Source organism: Octopus bimaculoides, chromosome 17 (genome assembly GCF_001194135.2).
Source record: "Octopus bimaculoides isolate UCB-OBI-ISO-001 chromosome 17, ASM119413v2, whole genome shotgun sequence".
Taxonomy (NCBI): domain Eukaryota; kingdom Metazoa; phylum Mollusca; class Cephalopoda; order Octopoda; family Octopodidae; genus Octopus; species Octopus bimaculoides.
The window spans coordinates 42,485,618-42,496,889 of record NC_068997.1 but is presented as its reverse complement, the minus strand read 5'-3'; the positions used below and the strand labels follow the sequence as shown (position 1 = coordinate 42,496,889).

At 35.6% G+C, this 11,272-nt stretch overlaps 1 protein-coding gene across 3 annotated transcripts in view; it reads right to left on the bottom strand.

Moving 5' to 3' along the window:
- LOC106878488 (serine-rich adhesin for platelets) overlaps positions 1-2,938 on the bottom strand; it is a 45,744-nt gene extending 42,806 nt beyond the window's left edge. Inside the window, exon 1 of one of the 3 annotated variants that reach the window (XM_052973888.1) lies at positions 2,424-2,938. The gene's annotated coding sequence lies outside the window, so the exon portion shown is untranslated. The remainder of the gene's footprint in view (positions 1-2,423) is intronic. The other 2 variants (XM_052973886.1, XM_052973887.1) reach the window with 2 other exon arrangements.
- Between the last annotated feature and the right edge of the window lie 8,334 nt (positions 2,939-11,272).

The window sequence follows — 11,272 nt, the reverse complement described above, 5'->3', positions numbered from 1 at the left end:
TATATATATATGTGTGTGTGTGTTCCTACATATATACACACAAAATTCTCTAGTTATGCCTATATCCTTATATCTACATTTTTTTATATATTCTTACCAATGCACGAAACTTTCGGTCCTTCAATAAATTCTACCTATTACTGAAAAACGTATTTATACTCTTTTTTTTTTTTTAGTCCTGTTTACATCACCAAACCTACACAGACATACACACACAAATATATTCCAAAGGTGACAAATTCAAAAAGAAACAAGTCCGGCCACTTAGAATAAAGTACTCAAAAAATAAGTCTGAGAGGGAATAAGCTATTTAGTGCCATAAACGAAACTTTCGGTCCCAGTGTCACTTCGTAACATCTGCCGATTAAAAGTAATAAGATATATACTCATGCATTACTTTCTGTTTATACTGTTTGTTCTACCAAATCTATCAGTATATTTGTTTGTAAATATATATGCACAAGCGATTATGGATTAAATATTTCGTTCAAGATTTATCTTTGAGTGTTTGTTTTAAGTGGCCGGACATAGCTTCTTTTGAACTTGTCACCCCTGGAATATTTGTTTGTGTGCGTATAATATATATATATATATATATATATATATACACACACACACGAATTTATGTATATGCGTATGTGATTTCCTGCTAGTGTATCTACATGAAATAGCCAAACTTTCTTTAGCAATTATTTTCTCAAGTCAGCCACACCACAGACAAACAATAATTTATAAGGCACGAAAATATATAACGAGACAAAAAAATTAAAAGAAACAACACAATACGAATACGGCAGAATAAATAAGATACAAACAACAATTTAATCCCAAACACACATGACAAGTTATCAGGAGAAAAAAAAAATCGAAGAAAATTTACACAAGTGTATGTATACACTAATTGATACCTTCAAAGTAGCTGACAAGTTTCTATGTTAATTATAGTAAGAGCTATTCAAAAACACACACACACACACACACATATATACATATATACATATATATATATATATATATATATATATATATATATATATATATATATATATATATATGTATGTATGTATACACGCACACACAGATGTAGACACAGGCATATATACATAGATGAAACAGATAGTAGACACATTATAGATACAATCACGTATAAATAGATACATGTTTGTTATACATAAACAGAAAAACATGAAAGCTATCTTAGTGTGCATATATATAAATGATGTATATTTTAATATAAGTTGAAAGCTGTATGGATATACGGATGTGTGCATATATGTATGTATGTATACATATCTGAATATATATTCATATGTATGAAAATACACTTGAAGCAATTATACGTTATATATATATATATATATATATATTATAGGTGTTTGTGTGCGCGCGTGTATATATGTACATGTAAATGTGTGTATATACAATGTTGTAAAGTATTATTGGAACAAACTTTACATAGCATCTGATGTAGAATTCAATACGTTAGATAGCGTGAATAGATGTTTATTATATCCAAAGTTGACAGTCTATTCCGAGTTTCGCCCCAAATGCATGTGTATATTTGTTTGTGTGTGTGTGTTTGCATTTCCATATATATATTCTTTAATAATTAGATTTGTCTGAAAGGACTGTGCCCATATCCTTCTTAGATTCTCCGAGACTGGTGAGATCCACAGAAAAATAATTTTTTAAAATACCATTTTTATTGCTAGCTAATCTGAAACAATAAACTCAATTACAATTATGATCTAAAAAATATTTTGTCGAGGATATAAGGGACACGGTTCCAATATATGTCTCATTTTTTTTTCCAATTAATTACCATTTTGTCGAAGATATAAGGGACACGGTTCCAATATCTGTCTCATTTTTTTTTTTTCCAATTAATTACCAAAGTTGGATACAAGGAAAGAGAAATATAGTCCAAAGCAAAAATTCTATAACAATGCTAATTACTTCCTAAGGCAAGCACAATACTAATTTTATGGGTGCATTTACTCAGATACAATCAATAGATAATAATTAGTACTTGATTTGATCAATCTTGAAAGGGATGTAGATAGATGTGGTTTTAAATGACAGAAAGAAATCAAATTTTTAAGTTCGCCGCTCTTAATCACCCACTTAGACACAAGGCCCACACATTTCATAGGAAGGGGAACAATCGCCTACATCGACCCCAGTACTTGACAGTTACATTATAGGCTATGGCCGGATTTGAACTCAGAAAATATTAAATAAGAACAATAATAATTATTACAACGACAAAAAATAATTCACTTTTTTTTTAAATATATGAAAACAAAAAAAAATTATAACAATTATTTTTCCTATTAATTAGCGAAAATAATTAAAAGCCAAAACCTTGTCCTCTTCCCTCCCACGAGAAAAAGTTAGTCTTTAAAGATGTCAAAACGACTTACCGACTGCTGTTGTTGGTGATGATGATGGAGATGAGGACGAGGATGAGAATGAGAAAGAAAATGTTTTGTAGGGATAATAAAAATAACAAGCTTCCATGGACAAAGTTTGGTATGATGATGAAATGTTAATGGTGCTGGTGGAGGCAGCGGTTGATGAACGTTAGTGAGGGCTGATCTTAATGGTGTTGCTAATGATGATAATGATGATGATATCCTCAACGTTACTACTACTACTATACTACCACGACAACTACTATTACTACTTTTGATATCGTCAGTGTTTACCACGGCAGTTGTTTGTCTTCACTCTTCACGTTATCCTCTTCCTTGTTGGTGTTTTGGAAGGCATCGAAGTGTGTACATAAAAAAAAATTAAATAAAAAAAAGCCTGTTTGTTGTTGTTGTTCTTGCTCTTGTTGCAAAGGAGCGTCGAACAACAAACAACAAACACATTGGCATCAACAACAGAACATGGAGGTCGTCGGTCGTCTTCGTTTCTCTTCGCTGCGTTTCGTTAGTTTCCGTTCCTTTCCGATTATTTCCTCGCCGTCTTGTTTCATTTTTTTTTATCCCTTTGTGTGTGTATCTGTCTTTCTTTCTATCTAAGTGTCTTTCATCGTCCCTTTCCCCGTCTTCATATCAATAACTATATATATATATATACATACATACATACATACATGCAGAGCTGTGAATACAACATGTATTTGTATGTCTCAGTAACAACAATAAAACAACTTTCTATTGGAAACAAATAAAGAACAACAGATTACGTTGTTTTCTGTGTATCGAAATTAACTATATAACAGGATATCCACCACTACTCTGACATTTAACATCCATTGCGTATATTTCATTATTTTACACACACACAACTATATGTATAAATGCTTGTATGCATATATATATATATATATATATATATATATACATACATACACATACATATTTATACTGTTTTTATGTATACTTATCTATAAAAACAATCAAATATAACTTGAAATATTACTTTAATACATTTAAGTAAGGTTAACTGTGACTTGGAAGTTTTGCCGATTGTAACTCTGTCTGACGATATATATCATCATCATAATAATAATAATCCTTTCTTTATTAGCCACAAAAGCCGACGATCATCATCATCATAATAAGAATAATAATCCTTTCTACTTTAGGCACAAGGCCTGAAATTTTTCAGGAGGAGGACAGTCGATTACACCGACCTCAGTGTTTCACTGGTACTTAATTTATCGACCTCGAAAGCATGAAAGGTAAAGTCGACCTCGATGGAATTTGAACTCAAACTGTAGTGACAGGCGAAATACCGTTAAGCATTTCGTTCAGCGTGCTAACGATTCTGTCAGCTCAACAATAATAATAATAATAATTTAACGTACGTTTTCCATGCTTGTATAGGTAGCATCTGGCAAATTGCAGGGTTGTCACAGCAAGCTCCATTGTCAGCTTTGGCCTGGTTTCTACAGCTTCATGCCCTTCCTAACACCAACCACTTTACAGAATGTACTTGCTGCTTTTTTCATGCCACCAGCAATAGTGACGTGACCAAGTAACTTGCAAGACTGGGAAAGAACAAAAAAAGGCTTCCTTGACAAAAATGGTGCAAAGGCAGAGAATACCACTGGCCTTGTTCTAATATCTTAAATTCCAGGTTCGGAAGCAAAAAAAAAAAAACAGGAATCAAAGGACCTTAAAGTTAATTTAGAAAATACTAAAGTCCTATGGCCCTGTTGATATGTCAAAAAGGTGTAAGCAATAATTCCATACAGTGTATCCAGTGCAAACTATGAACACACAAATGGTGCAGAAGAATTACTGGAAAAAGTAATAGACAAAGTAGCTTTGTCTGTGCAGATGAGCAGTAGCAATAAGCACTAAGAATGCATAGGGAATAGGTTTTCTTGAATGCCCTAGAAAATCCTTACAGGTAGACCGTTTTTGTTACCTAATTAGCAGGATGTTCTGAAAGTGTTGTTGCTGGAGAAAGTTCAGGGACCTATTAACTCTTTTGGTAACAAAAGGCTTATCTCTGAGAGTGAAAGGCAGATTGCATGATACTTGTGTAGTGTTACTACATAATAGTGAAATGTGGGCCATGAATGCTGAAGACATGCAAAGATTAGAAAAAGATGAAGCTCACATGCTCCACTAGATGTGCAATGTCAGTGTGCATGTATGACAAATTGGAAATGTGTTCAAAGAAAAAAACTGGGCCTAAGCGGCATCACATGAATTGTATGAGAGAAGGCTGTGCTGGTATGGTCATACAGAGCATATAGATGAGGACAGCTGTATAAAAGAAGTGCTGCTTGTTTAATTTGGATGAAATGCATGGACGAGGGAGACCCCAGAAGATGTTGGATGAAGTTCTGATGACTCATTCAGCCTCATGGAGGATATGACATTGAGAAGACCTATCCATCTCAGCCAAAATGCAGTTCTAAAGTATATCATTAATGTGTTTGTCTCTCTCTACCCAATTTGTACGTGTCAAAACTTTCTAGCAACTCATCTTCTTAACACCAATCTCTCCTTCACCCCATTCGCTACAGCACTATTTCCTCAGCTACTGTAGCAGTATGTGAGCAGAGCTTCACCTATTCCACACAGACCTACACCTGTACTACCAGTAATCTCTCTAAGAAACCACTTACTTCGCCATGCATCTTACACTCCCAGTACCATCCCTTGCCACTAAATGTACACTGAATGCCCATTTCTCCTGAACACCCCTTCATGTTTGTCATCAACACCCTCCTCTCTTTATTATAACCCACCATATCCACAATCTGTTCCTCTTATCACCATCTCTGTCACTGTGCACATATCTCTCTCTCTCTCTCTCTCTCTCTCTCACTGCCTTCACACTTCGCCTCATCTCTTTCTCATCTATCTACCATTTTATTATACTGTTATTTTCCAGTCTACCTTTATGTATTACTTCCTCCTCCTTCTTAAGTGTGTTGTCTCGGTTACGACGACGAGGGTTTCAGTTTATCCGATCAACGGAACAGCCTGCTCGTGAAATTAACGTGCAAGTGGCTGAGCACCCCACAAACATGTGTACCCTTAACATAGTTCTCGGGGGAAGATTCAGCGTGACACAGAGTGTGACAAGGCTGACCCTTTGAAATACAGGTACAACAGAAACAGGAAGAAAGAGTGAGAGAAAGTTGTGGTGAAAGAGTACAGCAGGGTTCGCCACCATCCCCTGCCGGAGCCTTGTGGAGCTTTAGGTGTTTTCGCTCAATAAACACTCACAACGCCCGGTCTGGGAATCAAAACCGCGATCCTACGACCACTAGTCCGCTGCCCTAACCACTGGGCCTCCACTAAGTGTGTTGTAAACAGTGACTAAAAGATGTTGAGGTAGGATTAGCACTCCAACCTTGTGAAACCCCGACCAGCAACAGATCCAAACAGACCCATGGGTTGGAGGGTTGTCTTAGTGGTACAAATGAGTATGGAATCACCAACAAATGGTGGATGCCATTGCAACATATGCCTCTAATATACTACTTCTACTTCTGACATATTAGTGACCACCTGGATAAACAGATGCTTTATGAGAAATTAACTTGAAAACTTCTTACAGACATTTATACACAGAAGGAATGAAATGTGAAAAAAGAGAGATATCCATGTCATTCCATAACTTCTTGGAATGATAGTAATGCACCTGTAGCTTGTGTTTAATATCTTCCAAAATTCATATATGTGCCATGAACTTTGAAGGGAATACACCATCTGCACTCTAAACAACTCAATGCCACAAAAATGCTCCTTGCTTAGTTCACAAGGTACGAAGTTTTCAACCTTAAAAGGTTGAGTATACCAGGACTATACCAACCCAGATTCATTTTCCTCATACATCTCAGCAATAAGGAGCCCTTCACACTTAAGTCAGTCATTTAACATTTTTCTGAATGGTTCAAAATTAGTGAAGATAGTGCTTCATCATGGGTAACTTTATTACTCATTTCAGTGAAATTTCTGAATCACCATACCTACTCATCACTAATTTCAAAATTTTTGATACCCATGCTCCTAATTAGCTTGGTAATAGAAATTTGAATTTTTACATCACAGTTGTTGTTACCTCAGGATATTTAAAATGTTAACAAATCACATATACCATTGATAGTTCATCTCAAACTTCATATAACTGCCATATGCACCACCAGTGGTACATCTTCATAATTTGAAAAAATATTTTATTCTGTATCTTTGACATGGTTTCGAAGATATTTAAATAAGAGTGCTACATACTAAAGTTTAATTGTGAAATATTGTAAAACTGCAGAAAAAAATTACATTTCCTTGTAATTAAACAGTATGCAGTGCAACCACATGAAATATATGGCATCACCAGTAAGTTCCAGTAACATGTAAAAGAATAAACTATGTCATCACTGCCTCATCAAGATTTGTATAAATGACAATTTTCTTACACTTTTTTGCTTCAATAGATGATGATGCAAACTTTGCCATATCATATTTTAAAGAAAATGCAGCGAGTTTATCCTTACCCGCACATATATCTTAAATTATTTGTGTCATAATTTTCACAAACTTTCTCCGCTGAAGCACCAGCTTCATGCTTCTTTATAAATTCCAGTTTGGGATTCACAGTAAGGTCACATACTATGCTTTTAGATTATTACTCTTCATTGAAGTCTGATATAAAATACAAGACTGAGAAACGCCTAATAACTGAAATATCAATAGAAATTGCAGGACAATACACAAGTCATACTGTGTTGCATATCGTGCTTACTACAGTTTACACTATACTACCATGCTGAACCTATTCAGCCAGCAAAGGTATTACTCAAAATTAAACATAAAACTTTAGGCTACTTCAGCCTGGATTAATCTTTTTCTTTCTTTTTTCCGGATCTTCAAAATTGCTGGCTAAATTATCTTTTATCTTTCACTTGTTTCAGTTATTAGACCATGGCCATGCTGGGATATTGCTTTGAAAAATTTTCAGTCGAAGAAATCAACCCCAAGCCTGGTACTTATTCAATCGGTCTCTTTTGCCAAACTGCTAAGTTACACACCAACACTGGTTGTCATGTGGTAGTAGGAGACAAACAGAGGCACAAAGACACACACAGATATATATGTATATCATCATCATCATCATCATCATCGTTTAACGTCCGCTTTCCATGCTAGCATGGGTTGGACGACTTGACTGAGGACTGGTGAAACCGGATGGCAACACCAGGCTCCAATCTAAATTTGGCAGAGTTTCTACAGCTGGATGCCCTTCCTAACGCATATATTATATATATATGTATATACCATTCATATATATATATGTATATACCATTCATATATTATATATATATGTATATACCATTCAAGCATTCTATTATAATCCAAGTTATGGCTAACTGCATCAAATGGTAAGGAGCAACATAGGAGTGTTCAAGGTAAAACAATCCCAATGTGTTTCATCTGATGGGTAAATCGTGGGTTCACAATCCCAAAGAAACAAACCCAGGATTTACCCATTGGACGAAAAACATTGGGCATTGGTACCCCAGGTTATTATTATTATTATTGTTATTAGATGATTAATTGTATGGTATACACCCGGTTCGTGGCACTCCGTCATTTACAACGATGAGGGTTCCAGTTGATCCGATCAACAGAACAGCCTGCTCGTGATATTAACGTGCAAGTGGCTGAGCACTCCACAGACACATATACTCTTAACATAGTTCTCGGGGAGATTCAGCATGACACAGAGAGCGACAAGGCTAGCCCCTTTGAAAATACAGGTACAACAGAAACAGGAAGAAAGAGTGAGAGATAAAGTTGTGGTGAATGAGTACAGCAGGGTTCACCACCACCCCCTGCCTGAGCCTCATGGAGCTTTAGATGTTTTCGCTCAATAAACACTCACAACGCCCCGTCTGGGAATCGAAACCACAATCCCATTATCGCGAGTCCGCTGCCCTAACCACTGGGCCATTGCGCCTCCACATATACACCTGGTAGCTTACTGGTAAAGCACGTTCACTTTCACAGTGTTCATTGGGTATTTGATTGAGAGAGACAGAAAACAGAAGATACAAGAATGTTTATTAATCACTACAATTGTTTCGACCCATATATGTATAAAGTCAAATAAGAATATATTAAATATTGTACAAGATAAATTCTTGATTTCTTGAGATCATCTCTACTTCCAGAGAAGAGAGAACAATTGCTGACAGGCAAATGGAATCAACTTCCTAACTAGGAAGGGAGACAAGTCTCCTTGTCTCTAAATGATTAGATCATCTTTTCCTTCATAGCATATCAGTTTTGAAGAAATCTTAATTTTTGAGATTATCTCCCCTTCTAATCATGGGTGGTCTCAGCTGCCACCAGGCGATTGTTCAACTTTCTCTAGAAGAGCTGATCACAATTACATTTTTTCTGCATGGATATTATTAAATTTGCATATGTATTGATATTTCAACAATTATTCTAGTCTGATATTGTTCAAATACAACTCGCCTAAAGATCCAGTGCACTCACAGGTGAAACTCAGAGTAGCAAGAGAGTAACTAGACCCAAATAAAATAATTATTAATCTCTAGCATGGTATTCAGTACTCTTACTTCGAACAGTTAATACGAAACGGATGTGTGCGTGTGCGCGCGCACACGTGTTTCTATCATCTCTCTCTCTCTCTCTCACTCTATATATATATATATATATATATATATATATATATATATATATATATATATATATATACACATACATACATAGTATGCTGACGCTTGACATTGTAAATTTTCATCAGGCTCTTCGAATCCTAAGCGATTAAATTTGGTTATCAGTTTTTTAACCTCACTTGGCCCTTTTTTTTTTCGTGGCCATTGTTAAATTTGTCGTTCTAGCTCAGATGTATTCCAGCTGACTGCAGGAAGTAAGGGGAAAAAACAATGACCTCCTCACAGACACGCGTGCACATACGTACACAATTATAGCTCATACACATGTCTTTTGAACCAAAACCTGCTGACGGGAGACGGAGTCATGAAGAGGAAAGGGGCTGCTACAACAGCTTCCTATGAACTTTTATATATATATATATATATAATTTTTTTTTTTTTTAATTTCAACTTATTCTTTCGTTCTTTGTTTTGTATATGTGTATGTGTGCGCACACGTGCGTGTGTGTGCCAGCATGCACGCGTGCTGTGTGTATGTGTGTTGTGTATATGCGCGCGCTTGTTTGTGTGTTCGTGCGTACGCGTCTGTGTGAGTGTATGAAACAGCTAAATAGGGGTCGGGATTGATGGGGGTAATGAAAACGTTATGAAATGTTAATATTAAGATACATAAATATCCTTCACAAGGCACAGAGCTCTAGATTTTTATCGGGTAAAAAAAAATAAACTCTGAAGTTAATACCCCACCCCATCTCTGTAGAACTTTAGGAACATAAATCAAAGTAAATGGCCTCAAACGGGAATTGAAACTGGGTTGATGTTTGAGTTTGACGGAAGTTTACCTTAGCCTCATATAACTTCTAACTTTCTATTGGATGCTGCACGAACCACATCCAAGTTTGTAATCTAACCTGGCTACCGAATATTAATAATTAACAGATTTGGAAAAACAATATAATAAAATAAATAGTGAAGCTTGTGAATTCGGATAAGTATAGTGTTTCATGTGAGGTCTGAGGCACAAGAAATTTTTCAGTTGGGAGCAGAAGCAGAGATGGTAGCAAATTTCTCCTAATCTGTTATAATGTATGTTAATTGGATGTGAGCATTCTCCCAAGGCTCTGGGAACTTTTTCTACAATCCACCCAAGTCTAATATATCGATCTTGGATTGGGGAGAGGAACTGGCTCTTTCACCTTAAAGAGAAAGTAACTTTTCAATGTATCGAAAAATCATTTTTTTCTCCAAGAGAATAAGTTCCAAAACCTTACCTTCTTTCTATTTCTCTCTAACATACACGAACTCATCCAAACTCGAGAACTTCGTTAAATTTAAACGTTCAGTGCTTTTAAACATTTAAATTTGAACAAGTTACAAGTGGTTAAGGCTAGACTTTTATAGAGAAATTTATCCACGCAAAGCTTGAATAGGTTTAGATTCATAAATAATTTTAACTGACTTCAATGGGATTGAAAGTAGTTTTAACAACTGAATTGTATAAACAAGTTTGTGGTTTGAATTTTGTTGAGGAAATTGAAGGATATTGATCTTAATATCTTTGAACAAAATTTTGACTCAGCTAGATAATAATTTGCGTAAGTGGAGGAATTCCCTGTCATCCCAATTATGTTTTTTTTTTTTTTTGGAGGGTGAGGGGCGTTACTGAATACCTGTCTAGATTCTAAATATTTGATTATGAAATAGGAGTGAAAACTGACAGTTAGGCAAAATGCAGCCAGCAGAGTTATGCACCTTACTTCAATGGTCACCATATTGTCTCTAATAAAATCTCTAATAAAATTGCCAGCATGGAACATAGACATTAAGTGGAATGCCAGTCTCTCATCTAGGAGGGCCTTGAAATCAATGTTACCAACTGGGGACTATGTGTGTCGTAGTGATAATAAAAAGACCCAAAGGAGGTCTGCAACGAAATAATTTTACTCAACACTTTGCAAGTGAATCAGTGGAGGCAAAGATGCGTCTCATTTACTTGACAATTTATGCACCACATTGCAGAAATCACAATGTAAGTATATCTGAAAGGGTAGTCTTACACTGTTGTACCGTTGAATTACAAATAATGCTCATCTGTTATGTTCGGGTTAAAATTTCATCAACATCAAAAATATATGAATTTTCATGGGAGTT